General features: G+C 43.8%; 1 pseudogene; it reads left to right on the top strand.

Moving 5' to 3' along the window:
* Nucleotides 1-445: 445 nt before the first annotated feature.
* Nucleotides 446-27,733, top strand: part of LOC141240127 (uncharacterized) — a 106,316-nt pseudogene continuing 79,028 nt past the window's right edge.

The following is a 27,733-nucleotide window of genomic DNA, read 5'->3' as shown; positions in this document are numbered from 1 at the left end:
AGTATGCAAAAGTACATCTAAGAAGGTCTGATGCATTTTGGAAAATATATATAATTTATTATTTATTGTTTTGCCTAAAATACAAAGGAAATGTCATCTTTAACTTTAGGCCGTTTAGAGATTATTTCATCTTCAATTTAACTGTTCACAATAACAGTAATTTTGACCATTGGTGCCCAAACTTTTACATGTCACTGTATTCTGTCACTATGTGTTTCCTACAGATGGACTCATGGAAAGAAATCCACCAGAGAGATGTCCCCGTCCTCTGTATCCCCAGGACTGTCCAGAGGAGAATCACAACATCCCGGAGGATCATCAGGTAGACGGTGCTGAGCCCTGTACCGGATCTGCATATGGGGGGACTTTTCTGATCGAGGTCATAGATGTCGTATATTTTGGTGGTTTCTTGTATTGTGCTGATTGTTACATCTGATATATCAGGAGGAAGATCCGACTAAGAATAAAGTGAAGGACGAGACAGAAGAAGAAGCGATGACGAGGGGGGATCAGCCGTGTGTGAGTGACGGGAAGGAGGAGATTCCTGTAGATGTTTCCACAGGTATGTAATAATGACCGGCGTGTGATGATGATGATGACTGGCATGTTACTATGATGATTGGCATGTGACTATGATTAGCGGCGTGTGATGATGATGACTGGCGTATGACGATGATGATTGGCATGTGACTATGATTAGCGGCGTGTGATGATGATGACTGGCGTATGACGATGATGATTGGCATGTGACTATGATTAGCGGCGTGTGATGATGATGATTGGCATGTGACTATGATTAGCGACGCCTGACGATGACCGGTGTGTGATATTGTATGAAGTCTCCGGTGCAGTGAAGCTTTATCCGCAGTCCACATCACAGCAGAAGCGTCCGGTGATGGAGCGGCTGCTCTTGTACAGAGTCCGGTTGCGCACCGATGAATAACTGGGCCGCCTTCACACCTCTTCTTAATGATTTAATAAGCACATTTTTAATTTTCCTAATTGTGTTTTTTAATAAAAAATATGCAAATTTATTAAAAAAGAAAAATTGAAATATCACATGGTCATAAGTATTCAGACCCTTTGCTCAGTGTTGAGTAGAAGCACCTTTTGAGCTAATACAGCCATGAGTCTTCTTGGGAATGATGCAACAAGTTTTTCACACCTGGATTTGGGGATCCTCTTCCATTCTTCCTTGCAGATCCTCTCCAGTTCCATCAGGTTGGATGGTGAACGTTGGTGGACAGTCATTTTCAGGTCTCTCCAGAAATGCTCAATTGGGTTTAGGTCAGGGCTCTGGTTGGGCCAGTCAAGAATGGTCACAGAGTTGTTCTGAAGCCACTCCTTTGTCATTTTAGCTGTGTGCTTAGGGTCGTTGTCTTGTTGGAAGATGAACCTTCGGCCAAGTCTGAGGTCCAGAGCACTCTGGAAGAGGTTTTCATCCAGGATATCTCTGTACTTGGCTGCATTCATGTTTCCTTCAATTGCAACTAGTCATCCTGTCCCTGCAGCTGAAAAATACCCACATAGCATGATGCTGCCACCACCATGTTTCACTGTAGGGATTGTATTTGGCAGGTCATGAGCAGTGCCAGGTTTTCTCCACACATACCGCTTAGAATTATCACCAAAAAGTTCTATCTTCGTCTCATCAGACCAGAGAATCTTATTTCTCATAGTCTGTGAGTCCTTCATGTGTTTTTGAGCAAACTCTATGCGGGCTTTCATATGTCTTGCATTGAGGAGAGGCTTCCATCTGGCCACTCTGCCATAAAGGCCCGACTGGTGGAGAGCTCCAGTGATCGTTGACTTTGTGGAGCTTTCTCCAATCTCCCTACTTCATCTCTGGAGCTGAGCCACAGTGATCTTGGGGTTCTTCTTTACCTCTCTCACCAAGGCTCTTCTCCCACGATTGCTCAGTTTGGCTGGACGGCCAGGTCTAGGAAGACGTCTGGTGGTCACAAACTTCTTCCATTTAAGGATTATGAAGGCCACTGTGCTCTTAGGAACCTTCAGTAATGCAGAAATTCTTTTGTAATCTTGGCCAGATCTGTGCCTTGCCACAATTCTGTCTCTGAGCTCCTTGGGCAGTTCCTTTGAGCTCATGATTCTCATTTGGTCTGACATGCACTGTGAGCGGTGAGGTCTTATATAGACAGGTGTGTGCCTTTCCAAATCAAGTCCTATAAGTTTAATTAAACACAGCTGGACTCCAATGAAGGAGTAGAACCATCTCAAGGAGGATCACAAGGAAATGGACAGCATGTGACTTAAATATGAGTGTCTGAGCAAAGGGTCTGAATACTTATGACCATGTGATATTTCAGTTTTTCTTTTTTAATAAATTTGCAAATTTGTCTGCATTTCTGCTTTTTTTCAGTCAAGATGGGGTGCAGACTGTACTTTAATGAGAAAAATAAATGAACTTTTTAGAATTTACCGAATAGCTGCAATGAAACAGAGTGAAAAATTTAAAGGGGTCTGAATACTTCCCGTACCCACTGTAAGTGTTCAGCGTACAGCACAGGATAAATATGCTCCAAAATGTTCTGTACCCCAAAATGCCACCAAGAGCTTCTACTCAACCCACAAAAAAAACAAGTCCCCACTCAGGTTCATCATCTGTAAGCTCTGGAAAAGTGACGTGGCTCCCACTTAAAGAAATCCAGTGACATCCGCGCTCCCAAATCCAAATGCCCCCTCCTCCTGAGCCCCACCGTGTGCAGTTAGCATCCACATGTTTGGCATTACTGTAGCGGGGAGAGACAATTTATTTCTCCAGAAAGCACTAGCTGGGAATCATGTACTGGGCACTACAATGTACCGGACACTACAATGTACTGGCCACTATAAGGGAATATTTGCATTTTCACTTCGCAACATCCATTACTGCTCGTTTCTGGAAAGCACCCATGGAGTCAAATTCATCACTACACCTGTAGATACATTTCCATAGGGGTGTAGTTTGCAAACTGGTGTCACTTGAGGGGGGATTCTGCTCTTCTGCCATTTAGGGGCTTTGTATATGGAGTCTGCAAACTGTTCTACTAAAGTTTGTTCTCCAAAAGTAAAATATTGCTCCTTCCCTCCCGAGTCTCGCCATGTGGCTAAGCAGTACAGTACAGCCACATATGGGGTATTGCCCCGTTCAGCAGAAATTGTATAAAGTTATGTGGTCATTTTTACCCATTTTCCCTTGTGAAAATGTAAAATCTGGGGCTAAAATAATATTATAGTGGTAAAAATGTAATTTTTTTTTTCTTCACTGTTCAATTGTATAACATTTTGTGAATCACAATTACCTTGCATTCATTGGGAAAGTGCGCGGTGGATGCTGGGTGTGAAGCGCGGGGAAACCCCACTCACAGCCCGGCGTCCACCGCGGGGATCGCATCACCGAGTCACGACTCACTTGACGTGACATCAGGGGAATCAAGAGCCGGCTGCAGCCGGGGGTCGCGTGATGCCGGTGAGTGGCCAGCGATAGCGCCGCTCACAGCCAATAAAGACAAAGCTAGGTAATTAGAAAAAATCTTCTCTCAACGGGTTAATTACATTGGGGGCATTTTTAATAGTAGTGGACAACTTCTTTAATTACGTGGACACTTTTCTATACTAAGGGCAAGATATGAAGCTTGAGAGAGTGAAATGGCACTGGAGGTACATTAAGGGAACCTGTCATCAGTAATTACCACTTAAAGAACTATTTGCTGTCTAATCTCTGCCACCCCTGACTTGTGCCAATGTCACCAGTTTATAAGTGTCATTCACTTTACCCGTCATTGTGTTAATGTTATGGCATGTAGTTGTCCTCCTTATTACCGGTACTTTCACTGACGAGGGTCTTCATTGTGAGATCCAGAAAATACATTTAGAAATCTCTTTTGTGTTGAAGAAAAAACTCACATCTAATTTATCTTTCCTCCTTATAGGAAATCCTTGTGAGAATAACGGTTCATCACTAAATTGTAAAAAAGAAGATATCTGGGAGCACTCTAATGGAGAAAACCTCATCACCCTTCCTGCACCTCCTGGACTTCACAACACTTCACTTTCTTATAATCCTCCTAATCATGAGGAACCCTCTCCTGAACAATCTCACATTGATACCACAATTCCAGGTGACACAGATACAAGATTTCAGTGTGACAAGAAATTTACAAAAAGTTCAGATTTTTTAACACACAGAAAACACACAGGTAAAAAGCCATACTCCTGTTCAGAATGTGGGAAATGCTTTACATATAAATCACAATTTGTTATACATGAGAGAATTCACACAGGAGAAAAGCCATTTTCATGTTCTGAATGTGGGAAGTCCTTTAAACTTAAAGGGGATCTTATTACACATCAGAGAATTCATACAGGAGAGAAGCCATATTCATGTTCGGAATGTTGGAAATGTTGTAGAAGTAAATCAGACCTTGTTAGACATCAAAGAATTCACACAGGGGAAAAACCTTTTTCATGTTTGCAATGTGGAAGGTGCTTTACACATAAATCACAGCTTGTTACACATCAGAGAATTCACACAGGAGAAAAGCCGTATTCATGTTCAGAATGTGGGAAGTTGTTCACGAATAACTGGAGTCTTATTAACCATCAGAGAATTCATACAGGAGAGAAGCCATATTCATGTTCAGAATGTGGGAAGTCCTTTACAGAGAAAAGGAGTCTTATTCCACATCAGCGAATTCACACAGGAGAGAAGCCATATTCGTGTTCAGAATGTGGGAAATGCTTTACAAATAAAGGTGATCTTATTACACATCAGAGAATTCACACAGGAGAAAAAACATTTTTGTGTTCACTATGTGGGAAGACCTTCACAGCTAAAGGGCATCTTAGTAGACATCAGAGCATTCATACTGGAAAGTCGCCATATTCATGTTCAGAATGTGGGAAGTGTTTTAGTTATAAATCAGATCTTGTTAAACATCACAGAATTCACACCGGAGAAAAGCCGTATTCATGTCCAGAATGTGGGAAATGCTTTACAGAGAAATCAACACTTGTGACACACGAGAAAATCCACACAGGAGAGCAGCCGTATTCATGTTCAGAATGTGGGAAATCTTTTATATGTAAATCAAATCTTTCTACTCATAAGAGAATTCATACAGGAGAAAAGCCATTTTCTTGTTCAGAATGTGGGAAATGTTTTAAAAGTAAATCAGAGCTGGTTTTACATCAAAGAAATCACACCGGGGAGAAACCGTTTTCATGTTTACAATGTGGAAAATGCTTTACAGGTAAATCACAACTTCATAAACATCAGAGAACTCACACAGGAGAGAAGCCGTATTCATGTTCAGAATGCGGGAAATCTTTTATAGATAAATATCAACTTGTAAAACATGAGAGAAGTCATACAGGAAAGAAACTGTAATTATGTTCACTGTGTTTTATAAAGTTTAATAAGCATTGTTCAGCATAAATGAGTACACCCCCTTTGATGAGTAAGATTTTTGTTTAATAGCTCACTGAACAGAAGATCAGTTTCTAAAATTTTGCCAACACTGAATTTCATAGAACATTTTTTTTGTAATCAAAACATGAAAGTAAGGGTAATAATATAACTCTCATTAGAAAATCTTCAGTTTTACTCAAATTAGTTGATGCAAAAATGAGTACACCCCACATCAAAAGCTACTACATCTATTATTTTGTATGGCCTCCATAATTTTAAAGGACGGCACCAAGTTTTCTAGTCCTGGAATGAACAAGTTAGTGACAATACTATATCTATCTTTTTTCTCTCTTTCAATAACGAGCTCTTAGAGCCTGGATGCTGGATGGAGCGATGACAACTTGTCTCTTCAGAATTCTCCATAGGTGTTTGGTTGGGTTCAGATCGGGAGACACTTGGCCACAGAATCACTGTCACCCTGTTCTTCAGAAATGTAACAGTGGCCTACCAAGGGAACAGAGTGATGGCAGCATCTTTTCTTTCACTACAGAGCAGAACATCTGTGAATTCAAGATACCATCAATGAAATGTAGCTCCTCATGCAGCCGCACATAAGGACACGGCCACCACCAGGTCTCACTGTAGACCCCATGCATTCTCATTGTATTCCTCACCTCTTCAATGTTATACAGTTTTGAAGCCATCAGTTCCAAAAAAAACCTTTATCTTGGTCTCATTACTCCAGAGTATAAAGTCCCAGGAGTCTTCATATGTTTCCGCATGTGTCCTGGCAGATTGTAGGGCGGCTTTTTTGTGTATGGGATTTAGGAGAGGCTTTCTATGTAGACAACACCCATGTCTGCCATTCCTCTATAGAAAACATTGTCTGCTTTCAGCTCATCTCTCAGTGCTTGGATGAAAAATCACAGTTGGGAAGGAATGGACGGGACAAAGAAAGTTACTGATAATCCAGCACTTGTTTTGCAGTGTGAATAAAACCAAAAACTTTTATTGAACAAATCAAATTAAAATCATAGAAACATTAAAAAACAGATAGGAGCAAAACATCTCTGCGTTTCTACCTGGTATTTGTGTTCAGTTCTTCTTCATGACATAATAAATCACCAGTAACCGGCTTCTTATACACATCATAGGGTCTAATGCACAGCGGAGACCCCCAGCCCCAAATGGACGTGTGCAAGTATGTCTACATTACCCCTATGGATGATCATATGTCCACAACAAAAAGCATCCGTGCAATACAAGAATGAAGTGTCTGCATCTATAATGTGTATATTATGTATAATTACTATAAAAGAGGAAAAAACACAATTCAGTAAATGGATACAAGGTCTGAACGAAGATTCATATCACTGAGGAATCTGGAGTCCAATTCCAGAATCCACAAGGCTTCTCGGGGGTGTACTTTTTATACCAATCTCCCCCCTTAGCTGGTCTGGTGACATATTCAATACCCACAACTGTAAAGGGATTAATCCCTATTGTGTTGTATGAGATGTTGTGATGCTGCAGATGTATTACGTGTTGTGGGGCCAAGAACGTCCCTAACGTGTCCCCCAATGCGGTGACGTAAGGGTCTGACCGTGCCCCCCACATATTGCAGCAGACAAGCTTCACATTGTATGGTGTCAATGACGTGTGGAGCTTCAACTAAGGAAATGTCGGATATTATAGGGTTTATTATGGTTAGTAGATGCAGACATTTTTGCTTTGTGCACAGACTTGCACAAACCACATTTATTTCTCCCACATTCAATGAAATCTTTGGTGTTTGTCGTCCACGTGTCAGTTGTCTTTCTTGTTGCTGGATCCTTGTCAGTGTATAACATAGGTAAATGTTTTCTGGTAATATTCACTATATTATAGGAATCTTCTCTGCAGCCAGTATTGAATGTAACTCTAGACTGATGGATGTTTCCTTCTTTGTGCGTTTTCGGTAATGTATGAAATATTGGACATTTTGGGTGATTTTCCTTTAATCGTTCTATTTGTTTGGCATTAAGTACCGCCGATACCAAACCCTCCTCCAAAAGACAATGTAAGGGGGTATTGTATGAATTAGTAGGATCTCCATCTACAGTGCGGCATATATTAGTATCGTCATCCATGTTCATAACCTCCGGCTCATACAACCCACTATCCAGAGCTATAATCGAGCCCCCTTTATCTGCAGCTCTAATGACTTTATTAGGGCTGTGCTCAGGGCCGTATCTGGCATTCATGCTGCCCTAGGCACTTTAAGTGATCACGCCCCCTACTGGTAATTCATACTAAAAGTGCTCATACCCTTTAGGCCCCCTTCACACGTAAGGGAGACACACACGTACACCATTATAATCTATGGGCTGCGCACATGGTCACACGGACCAGACATGTACGTTTTTTGCCGGCAGCCCGGATGTCAGTACGTCCTGCACACAGATGACATAAAGTGTGACATCCGCACACACGTCTGTGTGACACGTGCCGGAAGAGAGTGCAGAATAGAAATGACAGATATTTAGGTGTTAGATGTGCAAAGATCGAGATAGATGATAGATATCCGTGAGATATATAATTAGTGCCCTGTGTGTGGAGTTTACTGTACTTGTGTTTAGCTAATAAATTAAAAAGCGATGTGGAGTCCTACCTATTTTTGATAACCAGTAAAGGTAAAGCAGACAGCTGTGAGCGGATATTATCAGGGTGGGAAGGTCCTCGGTTATTGGGCCCTTCCCAGCCTAAAAATACCAGCCCTCAGCCGCCTCAGAAATGGCGCACCAATTCAGGTGCTTTGCACGGCTCTTCACGATTGCCCTGGTGCGGTGGCAATCGGGGTAATGGTGGTTAGGGTTGATGACCGCTGTGATTTGTCATAAAACACAGCTGTCTTCAAGCCCTCAGGTTAGTAATGGAGAGGGAAAGGAAAGAGATCCCGGCACTCACCTGTAGTCAATCAATCATTTATTTCACATCAGCAAATCTGCAAAACGCTTCAGCTCCTCCAGAGCTTTTGTCAATTGTGGCCAATCTGTTGGAATAATGCATATTAATCTGTATGTGTATTGCAACAACTACTATGCTGTTTCATATGTTGTGCATATTGTGAGGTTGTTAACAAAGTTGTGTTTAAAAAAAAAAAAAACTCACACAGACAGGATGCCCCCTCCTTCTCTTCCTGTATTGTTGTTATATGTTTTGATCTCCTCATGCTGCTGTAACACCAGACTCCATGCTGTGCCTATGCTGGATATGAATAAACCTACATTCTGTGTTCTAAACTCTGGATGTCACGCGGATTAATCCTCTGCTAACAGGTTATGGGCCCAGATGTCCCAGAGTCCCCAGAGTCCCAGATCCCCAGAACACAGAGGAAAGAAAAAAAAGAAAGACAGCAAGCTGAGAAGAAGCAAAGATGGCCACCAGCAGCAGCAGCTCCATGAAATTTACAGTGCCAAGTCTCACTAACCAGAATTATTAATCCTGGAAATTCAAAGTGAAAATGCTGCTGATAAGAGAAGGTACGTGGAAATACACACAGGAGCCTAAACCTGACCCAGTGCCACAGCAGTGGACAGACATGGATCAGAAAGCACAAAGTACCATATCACTCAGTATAGATGATGACCAGATTGTGCATGTGTGTAAATGTAATACTGCAAAGGAAATGTGGGAGCAGTTGCAAAAGGTACATGAGAGGATAAATTTAAGCAATAAGCTCTATCTCACGAGAAAGCTGTACCAGTCTAAGCTACAGAAAGGCCAGGATATGCAGGATTACATAAGAAGTGTTCTGGAAGTTGTAGAACGCCTGAGAGGCATTGGGGAAGATCTAAAGGACTTTCATGTGGCCGCATTACTGCTTAGTGGCCTTCCAGAGAGCTATGATACGCTTGTAACCGCACTAGATGCGCGTCCAGATGATGAGCTTACACTGGATTATGTCAGGGGGAAGCTCATAGAGGAATATAAGCGAAAGGCAGAAGGTGTAGACAGTAGGACATACAACACAGAATCTGCTTTACAGACACAAAACCTAACTGATAACAGGAAGCACATAAAAGAAACGTGAATGTTTTGTTTGCAAGAAATCAGGACATTTGAAAGCTGACTGCAGAGTCTGGAAAGCTAGAATGAATCAGCTGAAAAAGCAAAGCAGTCATCAAAGGGTTAAAAGTGCTGTATCTGGAGAAAATGATTCTGTGAATACTGAAACTGCATTTACTGTCAGTGCAAATACATCAAAGCATGCATGGTGTATAGACTCTGGAGCAACTAGTCACATGACTAATAACAGAGACTTCTTTTCTAAGCTTGACCAAAGTAAATCAGAGAAAGTGATTATGGCTAATGGTCAGTACATGACTTCAGAAGGCATAGGAGATGGTTATATTGATTGTCAAATCTCACCAAAACAAAGCAGGAAGATCCCAGTAAAGGATGTGCTGTATGTGCCTAGTCTTGAAAGTAATCTACTATCTGTGAAGAAACTCACAAAACAAGGAAATGAAGTTACATTTAAGCATGATAGCTGCATCATCTCAAAGGAAGGTCACACACTAGCAGAGGGAAACATCACAGATGAACTTTATCAGCTGAAATGCAAAGAGTGTGTGTATACAGCGCAACAAGAAGAGCATAAAAACTGTATTCATGTGTGGCATAGGTGACGCGCCCCTGGGCCTGCTGTGTCGCGTAGCGTCTCGAACACGGGGGCTTACCCGGAACCGGATCAGATGAGGGTTGTAGTCTCCGAGCGGCGAGACCCGGTCCGTGCCCAGGGAGTCAAGCTCAGTGTATGGCAGTCTTGATAGATGTTATTTGAGGGTCGACTACGCCACCCGTTGATTTGCAGCTATGGAGCTGCCGCTGCAGGGCAGACCGCTGAGGCCGGTGTAGAATTGTGCAGCGCGATAGTATAACCCCCAACGGGAGGGGTATGGCCTCAGGGCAGCCGACGTGGAAGATAGGGGTAGCAGGAACCACTCAGAGACGGTGCGGTGTAATTCAGGGTCTTTACTGGTAACAACGATAGACCCTCCCGGAGTACTTGTTAGCGATCGGGGCCTGGTCAGTCCTTGAGCAGATGGGATCTCCCCTGGCCAGGCGGAGTTGTAGGCCTTCTCAACTAACTGTACTCTTCTGGCTACCTTGCTAGAGGCGGGTATAAGTAGCCCACGTCCCTGAGTGTACCGTGTGGTGCTCACCAGTATGGCCGGTGACTCGGGGCCTTCTAATGGCTTCCGCTCCACGACAGCGGTGCTGGTCCCACACTTGTGACCGTGCCTTTGGGTTTCTGGGACAGAGGACCTGCAATCCCCTGCCGGTCGGTTTCTGCTGCTGGGTAGAGATTAGTCCCCACAGCCTCGGACTCCGGGTCCGGTGATACTCCTCAGTCAGGGCGAGCTCTGCAGCTGCCAGCCCCTGACTCTTTGTAACACTGCTCCACAGAGCTCCTGTTGTTGCTTCCTATGCTGCTTCTCTGTCTCTACTTCTGCTCTTCTTCTACTCACTAACCCTGCCTCAGCCCCGGGTTTATATAGGGGAAGTCCTTCCCCTCCCAAGACTGGGCAGGAGGTGTGGCATGCACAGGATCCCTGACCAAAGGACCTCCCACCTGCTCTCAGACATAACATTACATTACTGTGGAAACCAGACCCCTGGGGTGCCACATAGGCGTCTGGCACACAGAGACCCAGAAGCAATAAGAAAGTTAGTCCAAAAGCAACTAGCTGAGGATATTACAATTGATCTATGTAACCAGACAATGAAGTGTACTAGCTGCATCAAAGGGAAAATGTCTTGGAAAGCTTTTCCTAAGAGAATTAGTACAACAACAGCACAGCCACTAGATTTAATACACACAGATGTCTGTGGTCCAATGAGCACTCTGACCCCAGGGAAGAAGAGATATTTTCTCACATTTATTGATGATCATTCAAGATATACAGTTGTCCACCTGCTTCACAGCAAGAAGGAAGTTCCAGAGAAACTTGAAATATACCTAGCTGAAGTATATAATAAATTTTTAAGAATGCCAAAGATTCTACGTGCAGATAATGGGACTGAATATACAAGTAATGAGACACAGAGCATTTTAAAGAAAAATGGAATCCTATTTCAGACCACTGTACCGTACAACCCAGAGCAAAATGGTGTCGCGGAAAGAAGGAACCGAACACTATGTGAAAGTGGAAGAAGCATGTTATTTGATGCAAATCTGCCCACAGCATATTGGGGTGAAGCAATCATGACAGCTTGCTATCTTCAGAACAGACTACCAGGTAAAGCTACAGAGAAAACTCCATTTGAGCAATGGAATAGCAGAAAGCCAAAACTACATCACATAAGAATATTCGGAAGTAAAGCATTTGTACATGTTCCCAAAGAAAAGCGAACTAAGTGGGAATCTCACGCTAAGGAAGGTATCCTGGTAGGCTACAGCGAAACCCAGAAAGGTTATAGGATTCTACACCCAGAAACAAACAAGGTCACAATAAGTAGAAATGTAGTGATTGATGAGAACTTTGTATCACCCAAGTTTTGTGACATCACGCCAGTAGTCCAGCTGAAGTCACAATTACAAGACAGCAACAAGGAGGATGTAGAGGTCTGGCTGGATTATTCAACTAATGAAGGAACAACAGAACAATCAGGTGAATCTGAAATCAGGAGATCGTCAAGATCAAACAAAGGTATACCAGCTAAACGTCTATCCTACATTGTCAAGACACTACTTGAATCAGAGCCGCAGTCATGGGATGAAATGCAAGCACTACCTGTCCATGAAAGAACAAAGTGGATCGATGCCACTAATGAGGAAATCAAATCGCTTCATCAACTCCAAACTTGGAAACTCACCAAGCTACCACAGGGCAAAAAGGCAATCAAGTGCAAGTGGGTCTTCAAAACCAAATATGACTCTGAAGGTAAAGTCCACAGATTCAAAGCAAGGTTGGTCGCAAAAGGATATTCTCAAAAGTATGGCGAAGATTACGATGCTACATTTGCTCCAGTCGCTAAACAGACCACGTTCAGAGCTTTGTTAGCTGTAGCTGCTGTACAAAAGATGTATGTCAGGCATTTGGATATAAAAACTGCCTTTTTAAATGGTGACATTGAGGAGGACTTATACATGACTCAACCTGAAGGTTATGTAAAAGGAGGTGAAGAGAATCTTGTTTGCAAACTACAAAAATCTCTTTATGGTCTTAAGCAATCAGCAAGAGCATGGAACACCAAGATGAATAAAGTATTGTTGGAAGAAGGATTTAAAAGAGGTCAAGCAGATCCATGCTTATACACAAAATATACAGATGGAAAGTGGATGTATATTCTCTTATATGTGGACGACGTGATTGTTGTTCATCAAGACGACGCAGAAATTGGAAAAATGACTGAAATTCTGAATCAGCACTTTGAAACAAAAGACCTTGGAAGTGTGACATATTATCTAGGAATCCAAATCCAGAGAGAAGAAGAACGGAAGTTTTCTTCTAAACCAAAGTGCAAAAATTAATTTGATTCTGAATCAGTTTAAAATGTCAGAGGCCAAAGGTATATCAACCCCAATGGAACCATCCTACCTGAAGCTGGAAGGAGAAGACCTGTTGCCTAACAATGAGAAATATCGTCAGGCAGTGGGGGCACTTCTATACATATCAACTATGACTCGACCGGATATCACAACAACAGTTGGAATCCTTTGCAGATATGTGGAAAAACCGCGCCAAAGAGACTGGAATGCTGTTAAGAGACTTCTCCGATATTTGAAAGAAACGCAAGATGTAAATTTAAAACTATCTGCAGCAGGAGATCTAGAACTTACCGGCTATGTAGATGCGGATTGGGCAGGCGATTCGCGTGATCGTAAATCCACAAGTGGATACTTGTTTAAAGTTGGAGAAAGTTCAATCTCCTGGTCTAGTAGGAAACAAGTGTCTGTTGCCTTGTCATCTACAGAAGCGGAGTATGTGTCCGCAGCCTATGCAAGCCAGGAGGTTGTTTGGCTAAGACAATTGATGGACGATCTTGGCAAACCGACAACTCAGCCGACGGTGATTTATGAGGACAACCAAGGATGCATTAAACTTGCATGCAGTGAAAAGATCAGTGCTAGAACCAAGCACATTGACATCAGACATCATCATCTACGTGATTTGATAGATCGTGGCATAATTCAGTTTGTCTATTGTGAAACTGATAAGATGGTAGCTGACATTATGACAAAGCCATTGCCACGAGCTAGGTTCCAAGAATTGAGAACCACAATGGGACTAAGAGGATAAGTAGTTGTTGAGTGGGGGTGTTGGAATAATATATATTAATCTGTATGTGTATTGCAACAACTACTGTGCTGTTTCATATGTTGTGCATATTGTGAGGTTGTTAACAAAGTTGTGTTTAAAAAAAAAAAAAAAAAACCTCACACAGACAGGATGCCCCCTCCTTCTCTTCCTGTATTGTTGTTATATGTTTTGATCTCCTCATGCTGCTGTAACACCAGACTCCATGCTGTGCCTATGCTGGATATGAATAAACCTACATTCTGTGTTCTAAACTCTGGATGTCACGCGGATTAATCCTCTGCTAACACAATCACATAGAAATACAACATTTATATAGAAAAAAAACAAGGAAATGACATCACAATGAAATAAAAAATGAAGAAAACTACAAACATTCATATAATCATATTAGTCTCATTATATAAAATATACACTGCTCAAAAAAATAAAGGGAACACTTACACAACAGAATATAACTCCAAGTAAATCAAACTTCTGTGAAATCAAACTGTCCACTTAGGAAGCAACACTGATTGACAATCAATTTCACATGCTGTTGTGCAAATAAAATAGACAATAGATGGAAATTATTGGCAATTATCAAGATACACTCAATAAAGGAGTGGTTCTGCAGGTGGGGACCACAGACCACATCTCAGTACCAATGCTTTCTGGCTGATGTTTTGGTCACTTTTGAATGTTGGTTGGGCTTTTACACTCATGGTAGCATGAGACTGACTCTACAACCCACAGAAGTTGCTCAGGTAGTGCAGCTCATCCAGGATGGCACATCAATGCGAGCTGTGGCAAGAAGGTTTGCTGTGTCTGTCAGCGTAGTGTCCAGAGGCTGGAGGCGCTACTAGGAGACAGGTCAGTACACCAGGAGATGTGGGGGGCCATAGGAGGGCAACAACCCAGCAGCAGGACCGCTACCTCCGCCTTTGTGCAAGGAGGAACAGTAGGAGTACTGCCAGAGCCCTGCAAAATGACCTCCAGCAGGCCACAAATATGCATGTGTTTGCACAAACGGTTATAAACCAACTCCATGAGGGTGATATGAGGGCCTAATGTCCACAGATGGGGGTTGTGCTCACAGCCCAACACCGTGCAGGGCGCTTGGCATTTGCCACAGAACACCAGGATTGGCAAAGTCGCCACTGGCGCCCTGTGCTCTTCACAGATGAAAGCAGGTTCACACTGAGCACATGTGACAGACGTGACAGAGTCTGGAGACGCCGTGGAGAGCGATCTGCTGCCTGCAACATCCTTCAGCAATGGTGTGGGGTGGCATTTCTTTGGAGGGCCGCACAGCCCTCCATGTGCTCGTCAGAGGTATCCTGACTGCCATTAGGTACCAAGATGAGATCCTCAGACCCCTTGTGAGACCATATGCAGGTGCGGTTTGCCCTGGGTTCCTCCTAATGCAGGACAATGCCAGACCTCATGTGGCTGGAGTGTGTCAGCAGTTCCTGCAAGATGAAGGCATTGAAGCTATGGACTGGCCCGCCCGTTCCCCAGAGCTGAATCCGATTGAGCACATCTGGGACATCATGTCTCGCTCCATCCACCAACGTCACGTTGCACCACAGACTGTCCAGGAGTTGGCGGATGCTTTAGTCCAGGTCTGGGAGGAGATCCCACAGGAGACCATCCGCAACCGAATCAGGAGCATGCCCAGGCATTGTAGGGAGGTCATACAGGCACGTGGAGGCCACACACTATACTGAGCCTCATCAGGAGCATGCCCAGGCATTGTAGGGAGGTCATACAGGCACGTGGAGGCCACACACAATACTCAGCCTCATCAGGAGCATGCCCAGGCATTGTAGGGAGGTCATACAGGCACGTGGAGGCCACACACAATACTCAGCCTCATCAGGAGCATGCCCAGGCGTTGTAGGGAGGTCATACAGGCATTGGAGGCCACGCACAATACTGAGACTCATTTTGACTTGTTTTCAGGACATTACATCAAAGTTGGATCAGCCTGTAGTGTGTTTTTCCACTTTGTACAGAACAAAGTATTCAATGAGAATATTTCATTTGGGTTATTTCTGTGTTCCCTTTATTTTTTGAGCAGTGTATATACACAAAAATGAAAAACGTCCATAACAAAGTATATTAACTATCAAATTAAATATTTTATTTTACACCAATACACATTGCCACAAATATATATATAGGCGTATATAGGAAATGCAAAAAAAACATAATAATAAGTTTTATTTATATAGCGCCAACATATTCCGCAGCACTTTACAATTAAGCGGGGACATGTACAGACAATAAATTCAATACAAGGTAAGACAGTTTAAACAGTTACATTAGGAGCGAGGGTCCGGCCGCTCGCACGCTTACAATCTACAAGGGAATGGGGGGACACAGTAGGTGCAAAGTGCTTGTTATTTCAGGTCTGACAATTATAATAAATAGGGACTTTCATATAAAGCTGCATGATCCGGTCATCAGCCCGTATGTATAAGTGTAATAATCAAGTATCGAGTGCAGTTATCGTGTGCATGGAGGGTGTGGAGACAGATGAAGAGTAGGGAACAGATTCTGAATAATATTTAGAAAGAGGGAACAGGGGAAAGTTAATTTACTGAGTAGTTGAGGTGGTCGGTTTGTTTAAAGAGATGGGTTTTTAAAGCGCGCTTGAAGACATGGGGGCTAGGCATCAGTCAGATCGTCTGGGGTAGAGCATTCCAGAGAACTGGCGCAGCACGAGAGAAGTCTTGGAGACGGAGGTGCAAGGTTCGGATTATGGGGGATGTTAGTCTTAGGTCATTTGTAGAACGGAGGGCAAATGTAGGGTGATTTACAGAGATGAGAGAGGAGATATAAGGCGGTGCAGAACTGTGGAGAGCTTTGTGGGTGAGAGTGATGAGTTTATATTGGACCCTGTAGCGAATGGGCAACCAGTGTAATGACTGGCACAAGATGGAGGCATCAGTGAAGCGGCTGGACAGAAATACGACATTGGCTGCCGCATTCAGGACGCATTGGAGAGGAGAAAGTTTGGTAAGAGGGAGACCGATCAGAAGAGAGTTGCAGTAGTCCAGACGAGAGTGAAGAAGAGTGACAGTCAGAGTTTTAGCAGTTTCAAAGGTGAGAAAAGGTCGGATTCTGGAGATGTTTTTAAGATGCAGGTGACAAGAGCGGGTGAGTGATTGGATATAGGCAGTAAAGGAAAGGTTAGTGTCGAATATGACCCCAAGGCAGCGGCCGTGCTGCTGGGAGTTATGGTTGAACCATCCAAGGTAATTTCAATGTCAGGCAGAGTTGGGTTAGTAGATGGAAGAAACATAAGAAGTTCAGTTTTGGAGAGATTCAGTTTAAGATAGAGGGAGGACATGATGTTAGAGACAGCGGACAGACAGTCCTTGGTGTTTTGTATTAGGGTAGGGGTGATGACATGGGAAGAGGTGTATAATTGGGTGTCGTCAGCATAGAGATGATACTGGAAACCAAATCTGCTGATTGTCCAATAGGGGCAGTGTATAGAGAGAAGAGGAGGGGGCCTAGGACTGAGCCCTGCGAGACCCCGATAGTAAGGGAACGAGGAGAGGAAGAGGAGCCGGCAAAAGATACAGTGAAGGAGCGGTCAGAGAGGTAGGAGGAGAACCAGGAGAGAACAGTGTCCTTGACAGGAGCATAGTGAGGAGGAGCTGGTGATCCACAGTGTCATATGCAGCAGAGAGATCCAGGAGAATCAGCAGGGAGCAGTGACCTTTGGATTTAGCTGTTAGTAGATCATTAGAGACTTTAGTGAGGGCAGTTTCAGTGGAGTGTAAGGAGCAGAAACCAGATTGTAGAGGGTCGAAGAGAGAGTTATCTGAGATATAGCGGATTAGACGGGAGTGGACCAAGCGTTCCAGGAGTTTAGAGATGTAAAGAAGGTTAGAGACAGGTCTGTAGTTAGCAGTGCAGTTCTGGTCCAGGGATGGCTTTTTAAGTAAAGGGGTTATGATGGCATGTTTAAATGAGGAGGGAAAGATACCTGAAGAAAGAGAGAGGTTAAATATTTTAGTCAGGTGAGTGGTGACCACCGGTGAGAGAGACTGCAGGAGATGTGAAGGTTGTAGGTCAAGAAGAAATGAGAAGCTGGGTGATGTCTTCTTCTGTAACAGGCTCAAAGATGGCTAGTGAGCTTGAAGTGCGGCAGGGAAGGGGATCCAGGCACTGAGGAGATTGGGCTGAGATGTCCTGATGGATGTGGTTAATTTTTTCTAGGAAATAAGTGGCCAGATCCTCACCGCTGAGGTTGGTGGTGGGGGCCTGTGCATTAGGTTTCAGGAGGGAGTTTAAGGTTTCAAAAAGTAATTTTGGATTGTTGGACAGTGAAGTGATGAGGGTGGTGAAGTAGGATTGTTTGGCCAGATGAAGGGCAGAGTTATAGGTTTTGAGCATGAATTCATAGTGGATGAAGTCGTCTGCTAAAAGAGATTTTCTCCACTGACGCTCAGCACACCTTGAGCAATGCTGAAGAAAACGTGTTTGCATTGTGTGCCAGGGCTGCCGTTGTCTGTGTCGGGTCTTTCTGCGTGTAGAAGGTGCTGCTTCATCTAGGGAGCTCTTCACTGTATTATTGTAGTGTGACAATGCCAAGTCTGGACAGGAGAGGGAGGAGATGAGGGCTAAAGATGTGTGGAGATTGTCCATAAGCTGCTGGGTATTAATGGTACGTGTATTCCTATAAGTGAGGTAAGTGGGGGTGTCCCGGGTGAGGAGACGGTTCTTGACAGAGAAGGAAACAAGGTTGTGGTCCGACAGCGGGAGAGGGGAGTTAGTAAACTCATGCAGCGAGCAGAGACGGGAGAAAACCAGGTCCAGAGTATTCCCGTCTTCATGCGTGGGAGAGTTAGTAACCTGTGAGAGGCCGAATGAGGAGGTTAGAGAAAGTAGATGAGAGGCTGATTGACAGAGGGGATCATTGATGGGGATGTTAAAGTCTCCCATGATGAGGGTGGGGATGTCACAGGATAGAAAGTGAGGAAGCCAGGTGGCAAAGTGATCCAAGAACTGGTGGGAGGAGCCTGGAGGGCGATACACAACCGCCACTCACAGGGAGAAGGGTTTGTAGAGTCTGATGGTGTGGACTTCAAAGGAAGGAAACATAAGTGAGGGAAGCGGGGTGGGGGGGGGTGACCTGGAAAGCACATTGTGGTGAAAGGAGCAAACCAACACCTCCACCCTGTCTATTCTCAGGTCTGGTGGTATGTGAAAATTTCAGGCCACCAAATGAGAGAGCAGCAGCTGCGGTGGTGTCTGAATGCTGGATCCAGGTTTCTGTAATAGCCAGAAGGTGAAGGGAATTAGTGAGGAAAAAATCGTGAATGTAAGTTAGTTTGTTACACACAGACTGTGCGTTCCAGAGAGCACAATGAAAGCAATAGGAGAGGGCATGCAGTGAATGTTAATAAGATTAGCAGGGTTTCTATATGCAGCTGGAGGAGAGTGGTGTATGCTAGTGGTGGGAGGCCCAGGGTTGGGAGAGATGTTGCCAGCGACTAGGAGAAGGAGAAAAAAGAGAAAGAGCAGGTGGTGCAATGATTTGTATGAGCGTTTTGAGTGCTGTATGGAGGTAGTGGATGGTTTGGAGTGGGTGAGAAATGTCAGTAGAGCCTCAGAGGTATACATGAGAGAGGGGAGAAGGGAGGGGTGGATATGGAGAGAGTGCACAGAATGTGTTAAAGGGTGGGCGAGATGTGAGAAAGCAGAAGTTAAAACAAGTAAGATAATAATCATCGTACCATTTAACTATACGCACCAAAGTCTAAAAAACATATATCATAATTCACCCACAGCACATTCTAATTCTCCTCTGTATATCATAAATGGGAAGGAAAAATTATTGACCTAATTTATATATTATTTGTTTATTTTACATTTTTCGCAATCTCCACTTCTAAATCTGTATCTGCTGCCTGCAGTCTATCAGCAGTCAACAAGACTAAATCCAGGGAACACTTATTAATCTGCTCGAATTGATCGCAGAAAGTCCCATCCTCTGAAAACAGAGTGGGGCGCAGATGGACTCGCAGTCCTCGCGATAGGCGTTTTTCTCCACAGTATTCCATTAAAGTTGCAGCATGAAGTTCATAGGAGACTCACCTTTTGGATTCTTTTCCCAGTCACGTCTCCTGAATTCACTTGTGGATATTTTGAGAAAGTCCGTAGATATCGTTGTCTGAGACAGAATACCAGGTGATAGAACAAGTGAGTGCTCCTAGGAGAGGAGGCGGTATTAAGAGAAGGTTATTAAGGAGCGAAGCCTTCTGGATATTGACTGTAAATCGTCTGTCTCCTAAAGGCCTGAATCTAGAGTATAATGTGAGTCCGTCAGTAGAGCTGGGGGACAAATGTTCCCTTTCTCTTCTTTCTTCTTGCAGACAGTACAGACACGGTGGTCTCGCTGGAGCGCAGATACCGCATTGTGCAGTAACACATCTATGGTTATAGAAATGATCGGGGTCAGGAATGAAGTTGAGATTTGATGAAGGTTTTTTATGGATAGAGCAACATTGGATTCCGGGGAAGAAGCTTTCACATTACTATTTGTGGCTTCGGCTCTTATGTTGTGATAATGTCGGTATACTCATTGTTTTTCAGTATGTAGACAGTGATCAGGTCATAGAAATGTTATGGGTTTAGAATTGCTTTCATTTCTCATTGGGTGAATATTTTAATATCTGAACGGACGACTAAATTATCAGCATTAGAACATTTTAATAACATTTTTTAAAATTAAAAAAATAGGAGAAAAAAATAATAAATTACAATATTAAAAATTCGCCAGACCCTCATCACAAGATGGCGCCGAGAACTCTACACAACAACATGGAGAGGAGGAGATGGCGCGGGAGGATGCTGAGGCTGAGTCGCACCCGGGAGAACCTGAGCCTACGTAAAGACAGGTATCTGTACAACTCCGCTCTGCTATACAAGACACAGACGTATCTCTTAGGCCGGGGTCCCACTAGCGTACGGTATGCGATGCGAGACCCCCCGATGCGATATGCTAATGACACTCGCTGCTGCTCTGCTGCGAGCGGGAGCCGAATGTCAGTGCTCCATGCTCTGATCTTCTCGCACGGCTGCGGAGGGGACGGGGAAATCACTATCTCCATCTCCTCTGTTGCTGGCATTGGCGGGAATCGCACTGCACTCGGGTGGTATCTGAGTGCAGCGCGATGTTTCACACGCACCCGTAGATTATATGTGTGCAAGCGATCCGATCGGAGCTGGAAAAGAAAACGCCGCTGAGCAGAGAATCCAAGGATTACTGGGTACGGACGCAGTCTGGTGTTTTATCAGATTGAAGTGAGAGCGAGCCCTGACTGGGGAAACAGATGAACTTACTATAGATGTGGACCTGATGAGACTACTGGACTTACAGAACCTCCGGGAGCAGAGAAATCCTCATCACTGGAGAAAGCGGCCACTATGTGACGTCAGAGGGAGGAGGAGCCGGAGGAGCGACTGCGCCGGGATCATCGGCAGATCTGGGCGGGGCAATGACCCCTGAGGGGGAGGAGCTGCGGTGACGTCATCACTGTCACATGACCGCAGCCTCATCACAGCTCCTTCACCATTATAATAACTTTATAGTTTATAGAATCATTACAGTCTGTGAGGAAACATCAGACAGAAAAGGAGAAAAGAGAAGAAACAATATTTATTTTATTTTCAATGTTTTATTTCTTGAGAATCTAATATAAAGTAGGGACAAACAGATGATTTCATGAAGAATCTTTGCAGGTGTATAACAAGGAAACATAAAATATAGATATTTATACATTCAAGTGAATTATTCTTGTGACATCACAAGAAGAGGGGAAGTGTCAGATATAAACTTTAAGAATAAAATATCTGATTCCAAAAAGAAGAATTTTTTCTTAGATTCATAAACTAGTGTCATAATGTATAAGGAATAAAGTAGATCGTCTCAGGTATATACAGGACCAGAGAATAAGAAATGGAGGGAGGGAGGGGTGAGACAGACTTTGGTATAGGAGAAGGAAAAAGGAAGGAGGGAGTGGGGGAGGGGGGTCCAGTATATTCTACGTCAGATCTTCAAGATATTAATAAAACATTAAATGGTTGAGGACAGAAAATGAGTAGAATTCCTGTAAATCTGCCGAGGATTCCAGACATAATGGAGGAGGTAAGGCTTTGTATTGAGAGAGCAGCCAGTTCTTCAGTATGGTTCAGTTGATCAATTCTGAGGATTAATTGTTTCTTGTTTGGGATATTTGAAGGGCGCCAAAGTGGGGGTAGGAGAAGTTTGCCGGCAGTAAACACGAAGGAGGCCAATTTAGACAAGAACTTTTTATCTGGATCAATTGGAAAGTTTAGAAAAATATGTTTAGGGGTTAGGGCTATGTTGGTGTGGAGCAATTCGTATAAGGTTTGGGAAACGATTTTCCAAAATTCTTGTAAGATTTGACATGACCACCAAAGGTGGAGGTAGGAGCCCGTATGATTTTCCCATCTCCAGCATATATTTGGAGTGGTAGGAAACCATTTGTGGGTCTGGAGTGGTGTACCAATGGGTGATTATTTTGTATGAATTTTCTTGGGCTTTAGCGCATTGTGAGGGGCCGTGTGAGGACTTGTAAATGTGTTTGATTTGAGGTTCTGTAAAGGAGCAGTCAAGATCTTTTTCCCATTTTAATATGACGGCTCTTTTCAGTGGGACGTCTCTTGAGAGTAAGATGTTGTAAAGGGTTGAAAGCGTTTTCCTCGGAGGTCCTTTCTGAGAACAGATAGTTTCATAAGAAGTAAGTGATCTGGAGAGATCCCCTTTAATCATGATCTGGTGTAGTGTCTTCTTTAAAGACTTGTAATGGATGTAGGTATAATTGGACATTGTAGGTAATGTCTTCATATCTTTAAAGGAAATAAAGGTGCCTTCATTGAATAATTGGTCTATAAGGGGAGAGGTGTCTAAGTTCCTTTTTCTGAATTTTTTAAAGATTAGAGAGATAAAATCTGATACTCGAGCTAATGGAGCAAGGGCAGGGGCGAAAAAGTCTACTACTGATTTCCAACATTTAACCACCGTACGAGTGAGGAGGTTGTGAAAAGTGTTTTCATGTATTAAAGTAGAGGGTGAAAAAATAACTGAGCGTGGAGGTATGGGGGACATGTGTTCCTCTACAGAGAGCCAGGGTTTCTCTTTTGGGTTCCTGATCCACTCAATAGTTCTAGAAAGCACGGCCGCTAAGTAGTAGTTATGGATGTTGGGGGCTCCCATGCCACCTAAAGTTTTAGGCATTGAAAGAGTACGCGAGTTAAGTCTCGAGCGGTGATTGTTCCAAATGTAGTTAAAGAAAGGAGAGTTAATTTTAGTTAGAAATGCTTTTGAAAGCGTAATGGGTAGCATTTGGAAAAGGTAGATGAATTTGGGTAAGAGGATGTTTTTTATTATTTTTTTTCTGCCCATCCAGGAGAGGTAGGGGGCTTTCCATTTTTTGGTATGTTCTGTTATTAATGAGAGAAGTGGTTTATAATTTAGATTGTAGAGGTTTTTTTGGGATGCACTTATCTTAATGCACAAATAGGAAATGTATTTGTCTGGCCAGCGGAAGGGATATCGTGATTTCAGGTGAGTTAGAGTATATGGGTATGTTTATTCCTAAGGCCTCAGATTTGGTTACATTTATTTTAAAATTAGACAGGGAGCCATATCTCTCTAGGATCTGCATAAGGGCTGGTATGCCTTTGTGTGGCTGCGTCATGGTGATTAGGAGATCGTCTGTAAAGGCCATGGTTTTGTGATGTAGTCCCTGAAGTTTAACACCAATTATGTCATCACAGAGATTAATGGATTTGATCAAGGGTTCCATTACCATAATGACTAACAATGGTGAAAGAGGGCAGCCTTGCCTTGTTCCATTATGTATAGTAAATGGTTTAGTCAGGGAGTTATTTAGTTTAATTTTGGCCGAGGGGTGAGAATACATTTGGAGAATGGCTGATGTTACTAATGGAGGGAAATTAAAGCAATTAAGAGTTTCTTGTAGGAAGTTCCAATCCACTCTGTCAAAAGCTTTCTCTGCATCAGTACCTAAAAGTACCAAGGGAAGCTTGTGGTAAATAGAGTATTGTGTCAGGTGAAGGATCCGCCAAGCATTGTCCTTACCCTCCCTACCTTTAATGAAGCCTGCCTGATCCGAGATGAGATTAAGTTAGGTAGGAACTCTGCAATGCGTTTTGCAAGCATGGTTGCTTAAGTTTTAAGATCTAAGTTTGGTAGAGAAATCGGTCTGTAATTGCTACAGAGTTCTGGATCCTTGCCTTCCTTATGAAGAAGGGATATATGGGCTTCCAAAGATTGAGGAGGGAAAGGTTCGCCCTGGAGTACCTTGCTACACATTTTCGTGAAATGAGGTTCTAAGATCTTGGAGAAGGTTTTGTAGTATAAGATAGGAAGACCATCTGGGCCAGGAGCTTTTCCCTTGGACCTATTTGACAGAACGGAGCGGACTTCTTTAATGTCGAATGGTTTGGATAGAAATGCCTGTTGTTCCGGGGATAGTTTAGGCAAATTAATTGTAGGTAAAAAGGATTGAATGTCTGAGCGTTTTTTTCTCTATGTTTGGAAGAGGTTCGTCTGGGTGGAGATTGTACAGGTTAGAGTAATATTTTAAGAATTCTGAGGAAATATTATTGTAGTCTGTTGTACTTTGGCCATTAGGGGTTTTTAAAGAGTGGATATAGGTTTTAGCTTGTCTTGATTTGATTAACGACATCATAAGTTTACAAGTCTTATCGCCATTCACAAACATGCGATTTTTCCAGTTAACCGCTTCCCGACCGCCCACTGTACATAAACGTCCGCGCTGCCTGGGCTCTGTGCAGCGCGGACGTTTAAAAACGGTGGGTGGTCCCGCAGCGCTCAGGACCCCCAGGGTCCTGCAAGCGCTGCGGGAGCGGTGCAGAGCGATAGCTCTGACAGGGAACATCATCGGGACCTGATTGGATCAGGTCCCAGTGATGTTAACCCTTTGCTGTCTTCTATATACCGCGATCTATAGTGATCGCGGCATATAGAAGACAGCAGGAGGAGAGGGGGTCATCCACTTACCTCTCCGACGACCCCTGATTCCTTTCAGGACCTTGGGTTGCTATGGCAGCTGGAGGTCACATGACCGCCTCAAGCTCTGCCATATATGGTGTCATGCCTGGCTCAGCCTGCAGCTGAACCCAGGCAGGAGACTGACTGTGAAACAGTCAGTGAAGATCTCATATAATGTAATATATGTCTATTACATTACATGAGATCAGGGATCAGAAAAATAAAAATTAATGTCCCATACAGGGACTAAGTAAAAATGTAAAAAAAAGTAAAAAAAAATGTTTTGAAACTGTTAAAAAAAAATACAAAATCAATTAAAATAAATAAATAAAATATTAAACTGATAAATCCATATATTTATGCAAAAATAAAAAAAGTACACATATTTGGTATTGCCGCGTCCGAAACAACCCGAGCTATAAAACTGTCACACTAATTAACTCCTTCTGTTCACACCGTAATAAAAATAAATAAAAAACGGAGCAAAAAACTATGCTTTTTCCTCATATCGCCAAACAAAAAGTGGAAAAAAATGCGATCAAAAAGCAAAATGGAAATCAAAATGGTACCGCTGAAAACGTCATCTTGTTCCGCAAAAAACAAGCCGCCATACAGCTCCATCAGCCGAAAAATAAAAAAGTTATAGCGCTCAGAATAAAGCAATGCAAAAAAATAATTTTTTCTATAAAATTGTTTTATTGTGTAAAAGCGCCAAAACATAAAAAAATATACAGTAAGTGTAGTATCGCTGTAAAGGTACTGACCCGAAGAATAACGCTGCTGTCACGCTGTCTCTGTGTACTGGAGGTAGGGGGCCTAAGCTGACCCTAAGCTGGGGCCCTGACTAATCCCTCTACCTGGAGGTACTGTTAAAGGTACAGAGGTCCAGGCCGCCAGCGTAACCCCTACCTCCTGAGGATCCCTGCACCTCAGTAATCTAGTCCTGAGAAGGACCCCTGATCACAACAAAAGGGGACAGGTAATAATATGCCCACACTCAGTACTTAGACGAACGAGACAGTATAAGGGTAAAACTAAAACCACCTTGCATACAAAAACTACACAACTACAACAGAGGGAACACCAACGGGAAAGGAGATAAATGATAAAGCGAGGAAGGGAAAAAAACACTCCAAATACACTTAGCTCTGAAACTCCAAATACCACGATCCGCTCTGTTAGTCTGCATGAAATGCTTTCACCGACACTTCCCCAACAGACCGGCAGGCATTTGAAGGAGTCCCACTACAGCAGCATTGATTGCAGCTGGGCGAGGCTGGACCTCGTCTAGCACAGAGAGAGAGAGAGTTAACTCCCTCACTGCCGAAAAACACAAAGCACCAAAAACTCAGCTGCGAGAAGTCAGGCTGTGTAATCGTGACGATCTTCGTGGCGACACACCCGTGACAGTACCCCCCCTTCTACGAGGGGCCTCCGGACCCTCAGGGCCAGGTTTATCCGGGTGAGTCGTGTGGAAGGCCCGAACTAATCGGTCTGCGTTAATATCCGACGCAGGAACCCACATCCTCTCCTCAGGACCATACCCCTTCCAATGAACCAGGTACTGAAGGGACCGGCGATTAAAGCGTGAATCGATGACCCTCGATACCTGGAACTCCAAGTTACCATTGACCACCACTGGAGGGGGAGGTAAAGGTGACGGTACGACCGGCGCCACATACCTCTTAAGCAACGATCTGTGGAACACGTTGTGAATTTTAAACGTAGGGGGGAGGTCAAGACGGAATGCCACCGGATTAATTATAGAACTGATCCTGTACGGCCCGATGAACCTGGGACCCAGTTTCCAGGAGGGAACCTTAAGTTTTATATTCCTGGTAGACAACCATACCCGAACGTTCACACTTAGGTCCGGACCAGACACTCTCCTCCTATCAGCCATACGTTTGTATCGGTTCCCCATAGTATTCAGATTCTTCAGCACCCCTCTCCATACTGAAGCGAGTGATGAGGAAAATCGTTCCTCCTCAGGAACCCCCGAAGAGCCCCCCCTACTGAAAGTACAAAACTGGGGGTGAAAACCATATGCCCCAAAAAACGGGGACTTACCAGTGGACTCGCTCCGCCTATTATTAAGAGCAAACTCTGCCAGAGGTAAGAAAGAAGCCCAGTCCTCCCGGTTCTCTGACACAAAACACCGGAGATATGTCTCTAAGCTCTGGTTCATAAGTTCCGTCTGACCATTGGTCTGAGGATGAAAAGCCGATGAGAACGATAAATGCATCCCCCGCCGTGTACAAAACGCCTTCCAGAATTTGGACACAAACTGAGACCCCCGATCTGACACCACCTCGGAGGGTACCCCGTGAAGCCTCACAATCTCCCCAATGAACACCTGCGCAAGAGTTTTAGCATTAGGAAGAGCAGGAAGAGCGATAAAATGTGCCATCTTGCTGAACTTGTCCACTACAACGAGTATGACCGTTTTACCCGAAGACGGAGGGAGGTCCGTAATAAAGTCCATAGACAGATGAGTCCAAGGACGCTCCGGGATCTTCAAAGGTAAGAGGGCCCCAGACGGATGGGTATGTGAGGTCTTAGAGCGCGCACAAACCCCACAGGACGCGACAAAAGTTACCACCTCCTTATGTAAGTTAGGCCACCAAAACCGACGCGAGAGGAGATCCACAGTTGCTTTACTCCCTGGGTGTCCTGCAAAAACTGAGTTATGGTGTGCCTCGATCACCTTTTGTCGCAACTGATCTGGAACAAACAGTCTCCCCGGAGGTCCAACAGGGGCGTCCCCCTGAGCCTCCAATACCTCCTCCTCAAGCTCAGAGCATACTGCCGAAACCACCACCCCCTCCTGAAGGATAGGAATCGGGTCGTCCGTATTCCCGGCCCCAGGGAAACTACGAGATAAGGCATCCGCCTTTACATTTTTTGACCCAGGACGATATGTAACGACAAAATTAAACCTGGTAAAAAACA

Source organism: Phyllobates terribilis, unplaced genomic scaffold (assembly GCF_046119375.1).
Source record: "Phyllobates terribilis strain yellow unplaced genomic scaffold, ASM4611937v1 Scaffold_796__1_contigs__length_659822, whole genome shotgun sequence".
NCBI classification, from domain to species: domain Eukaryota; kingdom Metazoa; phylum Chordata; class Amphibia; order Anura; family Dendrobatidae; genus Phyllobates; species Phyllobates terribilis.
This window is presented reverse-complemented; position numbering and strand designations above follow the sequence as displayed.